Below are 12,356 nucleotides of genomic sequence, written 5' to 3'. Positions count from 1 at the left end.
TGCCTCAACCCATCTGGAGAACACACAAACAACCACCAGGACATAGCGGAGGCGGTTGCATCTTGGCATTTCAATGAAATCTATCTGCATTCTGTTGAATGGACCTCCAGACCTTCCTATGTGACTTAGTGCAACTGGTGTTCTTTTCCCTACATTCAGCTGCTGGCAGGTCACACAACGCTGGCACACTGCTTCTGCTGCTATTCTAAACTTAGGATTGTACCAAGTCTGTCTAAACACTCTCAGCATAGCATCTCTCCCTAAGTGTACGGGACCATGTATGAGTCTAGCCATTGGACTCACCATCTCATTGGGCAACACTGCTCTGCCGTCTGCTGAGACCCAAAAATGAGTCTCACCCATTACACATCCTGCCTTTACCCATGTTTCCTTTTCTGAATCAGGAGCATTTTCTTGCATGGTTGACAGTTCATCCCAAGTATCAACAGTTTCCAGTATCATGGCTAATTCAGTTCTTACATTTATTCCACCCACATCCACCTCTGTGAAAGAGTAACCTTGTTCTGCGCAATACCGCGCAACTTCATCAGCATATCTATTGCCTTTTGAAACAAAGTCCTCATTTTTGGTATGTGCGATGCACTTTACAACTGCGATACTTGCTGGACATTGCAATGCTTCTAACAACAGGCGCACAAACTCTCCATTGCGAATGGGAGAGCCTGAAGAAGTCATGAACCCTCTTTGAGACCATAACTGCCCGTAATCATGAACTACCCCAAACCCGTATTGGCTGTCGGTGTAGATGGTGACTCGAATTTGATTGCCTGCTAAGCAAGCACGTGTTAGGGCAATAATCTCGGCTACCTGAGCGGAGTTTACTCCTTCCAGGCACCCTGCTTCCACAACTCCTTCAATGGTACAAACAGCATAAGCTGCTCTCAACTGCCCAACTTCGTCTCTTACACATGAGCCATCGACAAAGAAAACTTCATCTGGGTCCGTCAGTGGCTCATCTACGATGTCGGGTCTGGGTTTGGTGCATAGTTCAGTCACATCGAGACAGTCATGGTCTGTATATTCATCATCATCATCAATATCATTTGGAAGTGGCATTAAGGTAGCAGGGTTCAAAACAGAGCATCTCTTGAGGGTCACGTTCTCTGCAGCAAGAATAACTTGCTCATAGCGCGTGAGCCTGCTATTGGTCAGATGCTGTGTTTTGGTCCTGGTCATCAACAGTTCAACAGAATGTGGCACGCACACCTCTAACGGGTGCCCCATAACAATATTTTCACATCTCTCAATGCTGACACCCGTTGCAGCAACGGATTTGAGACATCCGGGCAACGCTGCGGCTACTGGGTCTAAAGTAGCCGAGAAATAAGCAACTGGTCTACGGGCATTCCCATGGATTTGGACCAACACAGACAACGCACAACCTTCTCTCTCACAACAGTAAAGAAAAAATTGTTTATTGTAATCAGGCATTCCCAATGCCGGAGCACGACACAGGTCCTCTCTCAGCTGTAAGAATGCCATCAAACAGTCTTTGTCCCATGGTACCGGATCACTCACCTCCTTGTGCGTCAGTTTTTGCAAAGGTTTTGCTTTCAGTGAAAAGTTCACGATCCACTGTCGGCAATAACCCACCATCCCTAGGAACATCCTGACCTCTCTCTGGGTCTGAGGCGCATTCATTTTCATGATCGCCTCTATCCTATCTGGTGACACTTTCCGTTTGCCTTTCTCAATTCTGTGTCCCAAGTACTGCACTTCTGTCAGGCAGTACTGCAATTTTCCCGGGGACACCTTGTGCCCATTGGCAGCTAGGTGATTTAACAAAGCAATGGAGTCTTCCCTGCAAGCTTCTTCTGTTTCTGACGCCACAAGGAGGTCGTCTATGTACTGGACCAGAACTGACTTCTGGGGCAGCACTAGACTTTCAAGATTTTTCTTCAGAAGCTGGTTAAAGATCGATGGACTCTCTGTATACCCCTGAGGGATACGACACCATGTTAGGACGCGATTTTCCAGCTTAAATGCGAAAAGAAAATGGCTATCTTCGTCCAAAGGGATCGAAAAGAAAGCCTGACAAAGATCTATCACAGTGAACCACTCAGCTTGGAATGGAATCTGAAACAGTATCACTGATGGATTCGGTACCACTGGACAACATGAAACGACTATGTTATTAATCTTTCGAAGGTCCTGCACTATCCGGAATTTCCCATTTGGTTTCTGCAGACCCATAATCGGGGAGTTGCATGGACTACCCACAATTTCTTTCAATATTCCCTGTTTAATCATGGACTCGATCACGGGTTTTATGCCTGCAATCGTTTCTGGAGTCAATTTATACTGGGGTGTTCTTGGGAACTCAGCATGCGGTTTCACTACAATTTTCACTGGGTCCACCCCTTTGACCAATCCAATTTCTTCCCCAGTGAAATCCCATACCTCTGATGCCACTGTCTCTCTCAAATCCCAGGGAAGCTCGTCTACTGTCAAAGTAGGGTACAGCTCCACACATATTCTTGAGTTTGCAACTTTGAAATCTGCATCATCATCATTAGTCAATACCTCCACTCCCTGGGGTGTACAATATATAGTACAATTCAATTTGCACAACAGGTCTCTTCCTAGCAGACACACAGGGCTTGAATCGCAAACCACAAATTGGTGCTCATCGCTGTACTTCCCTATTTTCACCTGTACCGGTTCTGTCAATTGGCTGGTTATTCTCCTGTTTGCGACCCCTACCACCTGTATGGTCTCTCCAGACATGGGCAGGTCTGGAACTGCAGCTGATCTGATCGTGGATCTAGTGGCTCCTGTGTCCACCAGAAATGTCGTAGGGCACCCTGCTACTTCTGCTTCCACATAGGGTCCCCTCTGATCTACCTCTAAGGCTGCCCCGAGGGTGCAGTCTTCTCTTTCCACTCTCTGTCCGGTTAATGGGTCCACATAATAGCATTCTTCACCTTCCACAAACAGGGGCATTTGTCTATAGGTCTTACCCATACTCCCTACTCGAGGAGGTTGCGGGAACTGGGCTCGGGGAGGAGCCCCCCCCCCTTTGAGCACCTTTCCTTGGTATGGCGTCGCCCCTCTCATAGGTGCGCTCTGGACCTCTTCCTCCTCTATCTCTTGCTCTCCTATCTCTACATTGTAAGGGCACTCGCGTTTCCAATGCCCCAACTCGTTGCACTGGTGGCACCTAGTCGTTTTCTTCAAGGTAGCTATGTCTACTCTGGGTCTAAAGGTAGTACTCTCCTCATTACCCTTGTTCTGACTGTACTGCTTCTTACCTCCTGTACCTGTCCCTTGCTGCTGTTGTTGCGGTCCCCCCTTCCCTGCTGTCTGCAATTGTACCACCATCAGCTTCTCTTTTAGTTTCTTAGCCTTGGAGTCTACCTCATCACAGCAGTACCTGGCATATCTCAGTATTTCATCTAGGGGTCTACTTTGCCAACAAATCGAGTGTTGCTGAATCATTAAACTAATATCCGGTCTCAGTCCCAGGACGAACTTGGACACGAATTGCCCTATGTCCTTTGGATCCATTACATCCAAGCCGCTATACTGTTTAAACGCCTTCAGCAATCTCTCGTAATATTCATGGACTGTCTCTTTGGGTTCCTGTCTCGTTCTGTCTATTCTGACCCAATCTATGTCTTGCATTGGCACTTTTTCTTTCAGCCAAGTCATCACTCTCTCGAATTTTGCCATCACGATCTCGGACGGCCCATTAGTCCTAGCATCTCTCTCTGGCTCCGTTGTGGGCCACTCAGCGCTAACCTTGCATGCTGTCCACAGATCTCCTGGTACTACAATGTCAAACAGCGTGTTCAGATCTATCCATAGGACTTTTGAGATCTTTACAAACCTCTCGACTTGCTTGTACCACTCCACGGGGCTCTCTCGTAACTTGGGGAAAGATGTGGTAAAAGCAGCTAAATCTCCCCTACTCCAAGGGACATGTACATAGCTCCCATTGGCAACTTCACGCAAAGGGTAAGCTTCTATTCCCTGCTGTCCTGGTGTTATACCAATCATGCTTCTTCTGCCGGTCCCTTTCTTGGACCACCTCTCTTCCCATTTATCTAGTGCCCTCCATGTCCTTATTCCAGTAATCAGTTCCCTTATGTGTGTTTTCAGCCCAATCGTTCTCCTCTCATCTAGATCTCGATCTGAGTAATGTAGCCTGTGGTTACCCTGTAATGCTTTGGTTCTTGACAAGTCCACCATATATTTGCCTGCTAGTTCGACTAACTTCTCATGGACTGCTCTCGCCTTTCGTGTGATGTCCTTTGCCATATACAGTATTTCATCCTGTTCATACATTTCCATTCTTTCTAAAGGCAGGGTACCATCTACCATGTCATCCAGGTCTGACCTTAAACTGGAGACATCAAGTCTCTTGGCTTTTATCTCAGCTCGCAATATGTCTTTTGAAGGGGGCTCACTGGTCTCCCTACCATCCCAACTTCGAGCTCTGCGTTTGGGCTCAGGAGAATTAATGGGTGGCCTCCCTTGCTCCCATCTCTCCAGGTCCCATGCTCGGCCATCCGATCTTGGAAGGTGATGGAACACGGGCCTTTTATCCCTACTCTCTCTCTGCCTACTCTCGTCTTCTTCTCTCCTCTCACCGCACATCTCTCTGTTATTTTCCCTCTGGTCGGTACACTCCCTTTGCCTCGTATCGCTCAGTATCCGATACGATCCTTCCTGGTTCCCCATATTCCCTGGGCTGCGCTCATTTCTGTCATCACAGGGACTATGGTGCGACCTCTCACAACTCCCATTCTGTTCTCTGGTGCCGGGCACACAGTGTGGACACTTAAAGCTGTTCCTGTACTCTTGCGCTCTCCTCTCCCCTTCACTGAGTATTGGGCACGCCACCCCTCCACTCCCGGGGCCCCCGTTTTCCAGGTCTGTTCTACCTCCATTCCGGGCCCAATGGGTGACTCCCCTACTCCCTCTACAGTCCCACTCCGGGCTACTCTCCCCAGCCCCGCAGTGAGTTCGTGCTCTGCTGTCCTGACTTTCCCTTTCTGCTTCTGCAGCATTGATGCACTTTTGAGCCTTCACTGCCTCATCCCACTGCTTCATGTACTCATTTAGTTCTTGAAAGGATTTTCGTCCAGATCCCCTCAGATCCATTGGCCATCTAGGGCCCCCAGGATCTCCCCCTGGGTCCCCTGCTGTGTGCATCGGGGTGCTCCACTCTCTGGGTATCGGCATCTGACTTGGGGAATTAGTGGTATCGTTCCTCCTTGCCTGCTCTGCTCTTTCTCTGTCTTTCCGTTTCCGTTCTTCCCCTTTTGCTCTCTCTTGGTCATATATCGATATTATAGGACCTATGGTAACAGGTACCTGTAGTGCATCTGGTAATGGGTAGGATGTGGCGCTTTCCGTTTCCGGCGCTCTTTGTACCACAAACCTACCGACTACCTGTTGCACCTGACTAGGCTGGAACAACTCTTTCTTTGGCTCAGGGTCCCACTGTGAACTGGGAAGCGGTCTATGCTCTCCTGCAATGCCCCCCTTTTCTCCTTCAGTATTCTCGACCTCTCCCCCTGCTCTATTATACGGGGGTGGCCTGTCTGTCAGTAATCTGTTTATCAGGCTGTCCTCTGTTTCGCTCTCATCATCCTCTTCTAGGGGGCTTTTATTTACTGGCGCCTCTAACACTGGGTACAGTTTATTTATTTCCAAATTATGCACTCTCCATCTTTTAGCATCCGCATCCCACCTGGCATCCTGTACTGCCCTTACCGAGCGTTTCACCCTTTCTTGTCGTCTGTTCATATTCCTTTCATGCGCTGCCCTAAGCCATGCTTCAAGGGCTTCAAACTGGGTTGGTCTAGGCAAGGGTCTCTTTGAGGTCATGACTGATTTCAATCGATGTAACACCTCTAATCTGAACGTCCCGTACTTCGGGAACGTCAGTTCCTCGTTTCCTTCAGTAATCTTACTCCACTCTGATATCCAAAGGATCGTATGCAACCCAACATTTACTGCCATATAACGAGCTGGCGTACCCTCCGGCGGGGCTTCTTCCCCTTCATACGATCCTCTCCTCTCTTTTTTAAACAGCGCTTTCAACCATTTAAAACACTTCATAATTATGCGCACAAAATTCAGCCTCGCTACTCTGTTTACTTCCTGATGACAATCCACCAATCCTGTCGCGGCTTTGCTAGCTTGGCCTATCACAGCGCGGTCTTTCTCCTGTTGGCCAATCACGTCGCGACCCTGTATGACGTGTTCGCTAGCTGGCCTATCACAGCGCGGTCTTTCTCCGGTCAGCCAATCACTGCGCGACACCACCTGACGTCTCTTTTCTCCGCTTCGCAGCAGCACCCCTCCTTTCTCAACTCGTCTCCCGGTTATGCATGCGTCCCATTCATACACTGAAAAATGACTACTTCCGACCAAGCGGTCACTTCTCTCGACTGTACGTCCACAGTCTATCTGTAATTGTCAACACAACTGACGAGATGTCTATCGTCTCTCTGATAGGTTACTTACACACACAGTAACTTCCGACCAGCGTCCGTTACTCACGCACTCACTCTTACGTTCCCCCTATCTCGGTCTCTCGGGTGATCAATGGTACCTCATGACCCCCTTCACACTAGTTGACAATTACTCTGGGTGTCCGATACACCCGAACCACTTAAGCTCTCTTTGAACTTAAGATTTCCACCGGTTGCGCGCGCTCACAACCTGTTCCACAGTCACTCTACAAACATTCAACTCCGCCAGACATTACAACATAGATACAATACAAAAACACCGCAATCTAACACGCATAACCCTTTATACTCACTCTCGACCGATACTGCTGCTTTTTCTGTCTCACGTCATCCGGATCTTCATCTGCGGGCTGTTCTTCCGATCATCGATTTCTAGGGGCCTTGGGGTAAGCTAACCTGTCCTAGGTCACCGTCCTCAAGAAGGCAACCATCCTCTGCTACCAACTGAAAGGGCGAGATTTTGATCGATACCTTATATCTATTGATCCAAACCTCGATCTGGTCGACTGAACCTTTATTGCCTGTCTTGGAAGGAAACAGTACACCTATCTGCAAATTAGTTCACCCAAGAAAGGACTCTACTCTCAAAGATCACGGACAACTTCTAGGTTTCAAAAGTTTATTGTAAAGATATAATGAGCTGCAAATACAAGCATCTCAGAATGAGATTCACGAGATACACAGGTCCAATTACATACATGTGCTCTCGAAAAGCCCTCAGACGAGCAACAGAAATCACTAACACAAGTTCTAAAAATAGCAAAGCTATCAGCATAGACGCATATCTCTCCTTCATTTAGGTTGGAGGAAAACAAACACAGGTTAGGCGTCCCTACCCTGTTCTAGATGGTATCCCTACTTAACCAAATCCCAACCTAACAAAGGTGTCAGCAATGAATGACCCCCAAGGGAAGTCACCCACTCTAAGTCTCTTGGTGAAAACCTAAAGTTCTCCAGTCATGACCCCTCACTGCCTACCCATCCGCTCTCTAAAGGGTCCTCAGGTCTCTGCTCTAACTCCACCCAGGGGTGCTGTCCCTAATACAAAATAGTCAACAACATTTGAGACGCCCCTTGCGAAACGCCTCTCACGTGGTGCAACTTCAGGCTTTTTCCATGATGCTTTGTATTGGGCCTCAGACGTTAGAGTTGACCTTGCTTCTCAGTCTCTTCTCCGGCCCGCTGATACCCCTTAAACATTCCAGAACCCTCCTCCATGTCTGGGCCGTCTACTGAACAGGCCTCTATTCATTCACTTATAATTGGATCCCCCCTTTCCTGTTGCAGACAGATATCTGCCGCCAAGAACCCAACTCTCATAGACTTCTAAAAAAGGCTTGCAACATTTCTCAGCCCAGACATGTACGTGTAAATCAATGCTAAAACATTTCAGGCCTACAATATTTCACATTTATGATTATAGCATTCAATTTCTTCATTTAATTAAAGCATGTTAAAACTCTTATTCTATTATTTAGAAAACATTACTCTAAATCATGGCCCATTAATGCAATGACCAAAAACGTTAAACAATCTGTGTCGTGAAAAGAAACACCTTCCCTTTTAGCTCCAGCTCTGGCCCTGAGGCCTACCCTGTTCTGCGTTTTACCACAGACCATCTTATATGTTAACAGCTACACGACATAGATTCAAAATAATCACGTCTAATAAAATCATATAATGTCACACATTTCTGTATTAATTCCACTTCTACTTAAATCTCTATATTAGCTATACATTTAGAATATAATTTCAGATACTATTAGCACTCATGGCATTTCTCTTCATGAATTATGCTCTCTATAGGTAAATGTGATGTACTCATATATTTATATCAGTTTGCGCTCTCTCACTTACAATGCCCAAACGTGCACCGTGGGAACAAGGCACATTGTGCACTGAGACACATTCACACAGAGGCACTTACTGTATTTATTAGCAGAGACTCTGAATCCTCTTCCACTGTCAGAGAGACAGCACTTGGTCTGCCTCCCCACTGGAGGCTGGCTTTGAAATGCTTGCCCCCTGGCGATCAGGTCTGGGCTACCAGGCCGGACACACCTGTTTCGAATCTGCGCCTCTGTTTTTCACAGCAGCTTCCTTCCAGATCCGCAGGATGCGGTCCCTGGGGCAGCAGGAAGAGAGTTTACAAGAAATTGTACTCCGAAACTCATGTACAGCGCCGACATTAATCTTCATGAACAAACCCCGGCATTTCATCTTCATGACATCCAGGTGACTCGCCGGCGCTCAGAGGAATATCCGCCGCCCCCTTCCCATCCCCATCCATTCCAATATGTCTGCCTCGCTGTGGCACTTCCTCTGTCTCTCTCATTCATTTTTTTATTCCTCCTGTTTGTTCTCTTCTCTTTCTTTCCACCATACTAGGTTTTGCTTTCTTGTCCTCCTTTTTCTGTATGCCTCAGATTTCTATTTTACTTCCATTTTTTTCCTCCTATCCAGACCACACACATGTTTGCATCTGGCCTTAGCAAAGACCTTAGAATTCAGTAAAATGACATATATGTATATAATATAACTACTAATTGTGTTTTTCAGCCAACCCTCTTTATTCATTAGTCTGATGATATGTTATTCAAATGTGGTTCTGCCCACCACAGGATGCAGCATTGGAAAATAGGCCAGCTCACTTCAGCCATTGGTTAACTTGACTGTGAGTGACGGCAATCTGCCCTTTCTTAACTGGCAGAGCTGCACACAAAATAGTTTCCTTTAGTGTCGGGCATTACAGTGACAGTGTGTGCTTTTGAAGACTAAAAACTGCTATGCTTTTAGCCAATTTTTGTTTATTATATTGACAAGGACCTGGCAGTTCTTCCAGCATTTTGACTTACAAAACCCTTGAAAAGCAAAACACGATTTGACTAAGCTAAAAGATGGTGGCAGATATATTGGATCTGCTGCAGTTCTTAATTTAAACGGGTGGTTTCCGGTGATCTGCCCAGCACTTACTTAATCATCAACACCAGCATTTTTCAAGAGCATCAGTTAAGGACACATTCATTTTTGGTAGGCATGGGGACATTAAGTGATTTGTCCAGAATCACAGGATGTTTAGCCGATGCCGAGTCTTGAACCTAGTTCTCCAGGGCTCAAGTCGACAGCTCTGGCCATTATGCTGCATTCTCTCTCTACTTTCATGTTTAGTAGTGGTTGGATCTGTTTTAGGCTACGCTAACAGGAGTAATGTGCTGGTGCAAGCTGCCTTCTGACGAGAGTCCCGGGCACTTAATTTATTTTACAAATTAACCACTGCTGCCAATGATTGTTCTTATCGATTGCGTCCTCCATTCTACTTCTCTTCTTCCTCTAGTTAATTTCCTGTGACAAGATCTATCTTTTCTCTTCCTCCTTACTTACTTAGTTTCATTTCTACACCATTTCTTAATTAGTTACTTATTTATATATATATATATATATATATATATATATATATATATATATATATATATATATATAATTTCCTTATTTAGCAACATTATTATTGTGATCAAAAACGTTTTACAAAGCATCAATGACTGAAGACAAATAGACAAATAGCAGTTGTTGTAATGCATAGTTGTGCAAGTTTTGTGACTGTGGTTGCCAAAGACACACACCAAACTAATGTCATAGCAAATATCTAAGTAATGGAACATAAAAACATGAAATGTGAATGTTTGCAACAGAAACACAGGGGTAACTACTCTTTTTTTTAATCAAGTAACAAAATAAAACATTTCAGCATTATTTTCAGTGTTGTAAATGGAAGTGTTGGTACTCCCTAGTCAGAGTGCTTATTTGCTCTTGAGAAGTGCAGGTACACTCCCATTAAACGTATTACAGCAGAGCTGACAAGTGCATCTACTCTTCCTTACAAATTAAAGAAGTGCAGGTACTCAGTACGGGACAGTACCTGCCCCCTTAAAGCACTGGTTATTACTATTTTGAAGGTGGGGATGGTATGGATGTCTGGTTCAGGGAATTCCAATGCAAGAGGTCTAGATGGTAGAGGAAACTGAACTTTAATGCAGCACAAGGTGATGTGGATGTAACTAGAAGTTATGAGTAGAGGTGAAGGAGTAGTGAATTAGAGAGGCAATTTGGACCTAGTGCATGTGCTGAAGTGAAAACAAATGTCAGTGATCTTGGTGGAGAAGTGTGGCTCACTGGTTAGAGGAGGCAGACCTGGAAGCAGAGGTCAGCCCGGGACCAGGGTTCAATTCCCAGCTCGGCGGGGTCTTGAGTCCTAAAATGTCCATGGACTCGTCAATTCTCGCTCCGGTGCCTACTCGATTCATGGGTTCACACTCTGCAACTCTGGGCAATAGCTTGCTTAATTTCCACAACGGCCCCTCGCGGTGGGATGCCTGGCTTGTAACTTGCAGATACCCTGCCGGGGTTATCTCACAGGGGAATACCAGGACGGCTTCCCTAAGCAAGCGCTTAGAAACCGCTTGGTGATTTGCGCTATATAAATTCCTGTACATTTACATTTTGTAAAGCATGGTTCTTGATGGTGAACCACCGAGCTTCTTGGTGGTATGCTAAGGTGTGGGTATGTTGAGGTATACTGTATAGTGGTCAGGTGGCAAAGATTATGACCTTACCTAGTGCTGCACAGGAGTAATGGGGAGGTTGACCAGAAATCTGCAAAACTAATCCAGTTCACTGAATACTCAAGAGGTGATTAGTGTTTCAGCTGTATTTAAAGGTACACGTGTGTAAACTTTGTATTTATTCTGTAGTTAGAAACGTATCATGGTGGTTGTGTTGCTAATGTCTTCATTTTTAGGGATGGGCTGAATAAAGCCTGAGTTCTCTGGCTGAGCGTGCACATTTCAGCAAGTCAGAGGCAAAGTATTTATGATCAGAAGAGTGGTGGGCGTAGTGTGCGTAGTGGTGCTACGTGGAGTGCCACGGACTTCAAAACAAACTCTGCACTCTCTGCGTAGCTCTACTACGCACCACCCGCCTCCCACCTGCCCTATTACCAATTATGAACATTAAAAAAAAAATGATTTAAAGAGTAATATAACGCCCTACCTTATCTGCGGCGTTCCCGGGCTGCCTTCTTCCTCCATCGCAAATTCTTCCTCAAAAGTGGGCAGTTTTGCCTACTCCCCCTACTGCGCGGTGTAGGCATAACTCCACACACTCCGTGGGCGGAGCGGAGTTCTCCGCCCACCCTTGATAAAGAAAAGTGTATGACCTCGGTTGTGGAGGAGCTTAGAAAGAGTGACCATAATGTCATCCAATATCTGACGGCTGTGTGGTAGGTGATTATGTTGGGATTAAGGCAGAGTGCAAAAGTTTGAAAAGAGGAGATGTGTTTTCAGTATAATGGTGAAAAGGGAACCCACTGAGGAAATGATATTACTAGGGAATGAGGTGCAGCGTGAGAACATTTGAGGGCAGAGGAAAGAGCCTTGTGGAGGACATACTGGTAGAGGAGGAGGGGTTGATGTCCAGGCCACCGAGAATGAGCAACAAGAGATGTAGAAGTTAAGACATTTGTGTGCTAAACCAGTAATGTCCAGTGCAGCTGCGGCCGGCCCAGGTAAGCGGGGCGGGCGGGGCACGGCAAGGGGGAAGCCGATGGACGACGAAATAGGTGTTATTTATTTAATTATACCTATTCTGTTGTCTGTTGATTTCTCCTGCTCCCACCCCGCCCCACTCCACCACATTTACTTGTGCCGACAGCTGCTGGTCCAGTGACTGTAGTGAGGAGAGTAAACTAGGGTGATCATGAAGGCCAAACCATATGGATAGGTCTAATATGTGAGATAAAGTGTTGTTTCTATGAGTGTGGCTTACTTGCAAACTTTCAATGAAATTTACTTGAAC

This window comes from Lissotriton helveticus, chromosome 11 (genome assembly GCF_964261635.1).
Source record: "Lissotriton helveticus chromosome 11, aLisHel1.1, whole genome shotgun sequence".
NCBI lineage: Eukaryota > Metazoa > Chordata > Amphibia > Caudata > Salamandridae > Lissotriton > Lissotriton helveticus.
The sequence above is the reverse complement of the archived record's forward strand: the minus strand, read 5'-3'. Positions refer to the sequence as shown.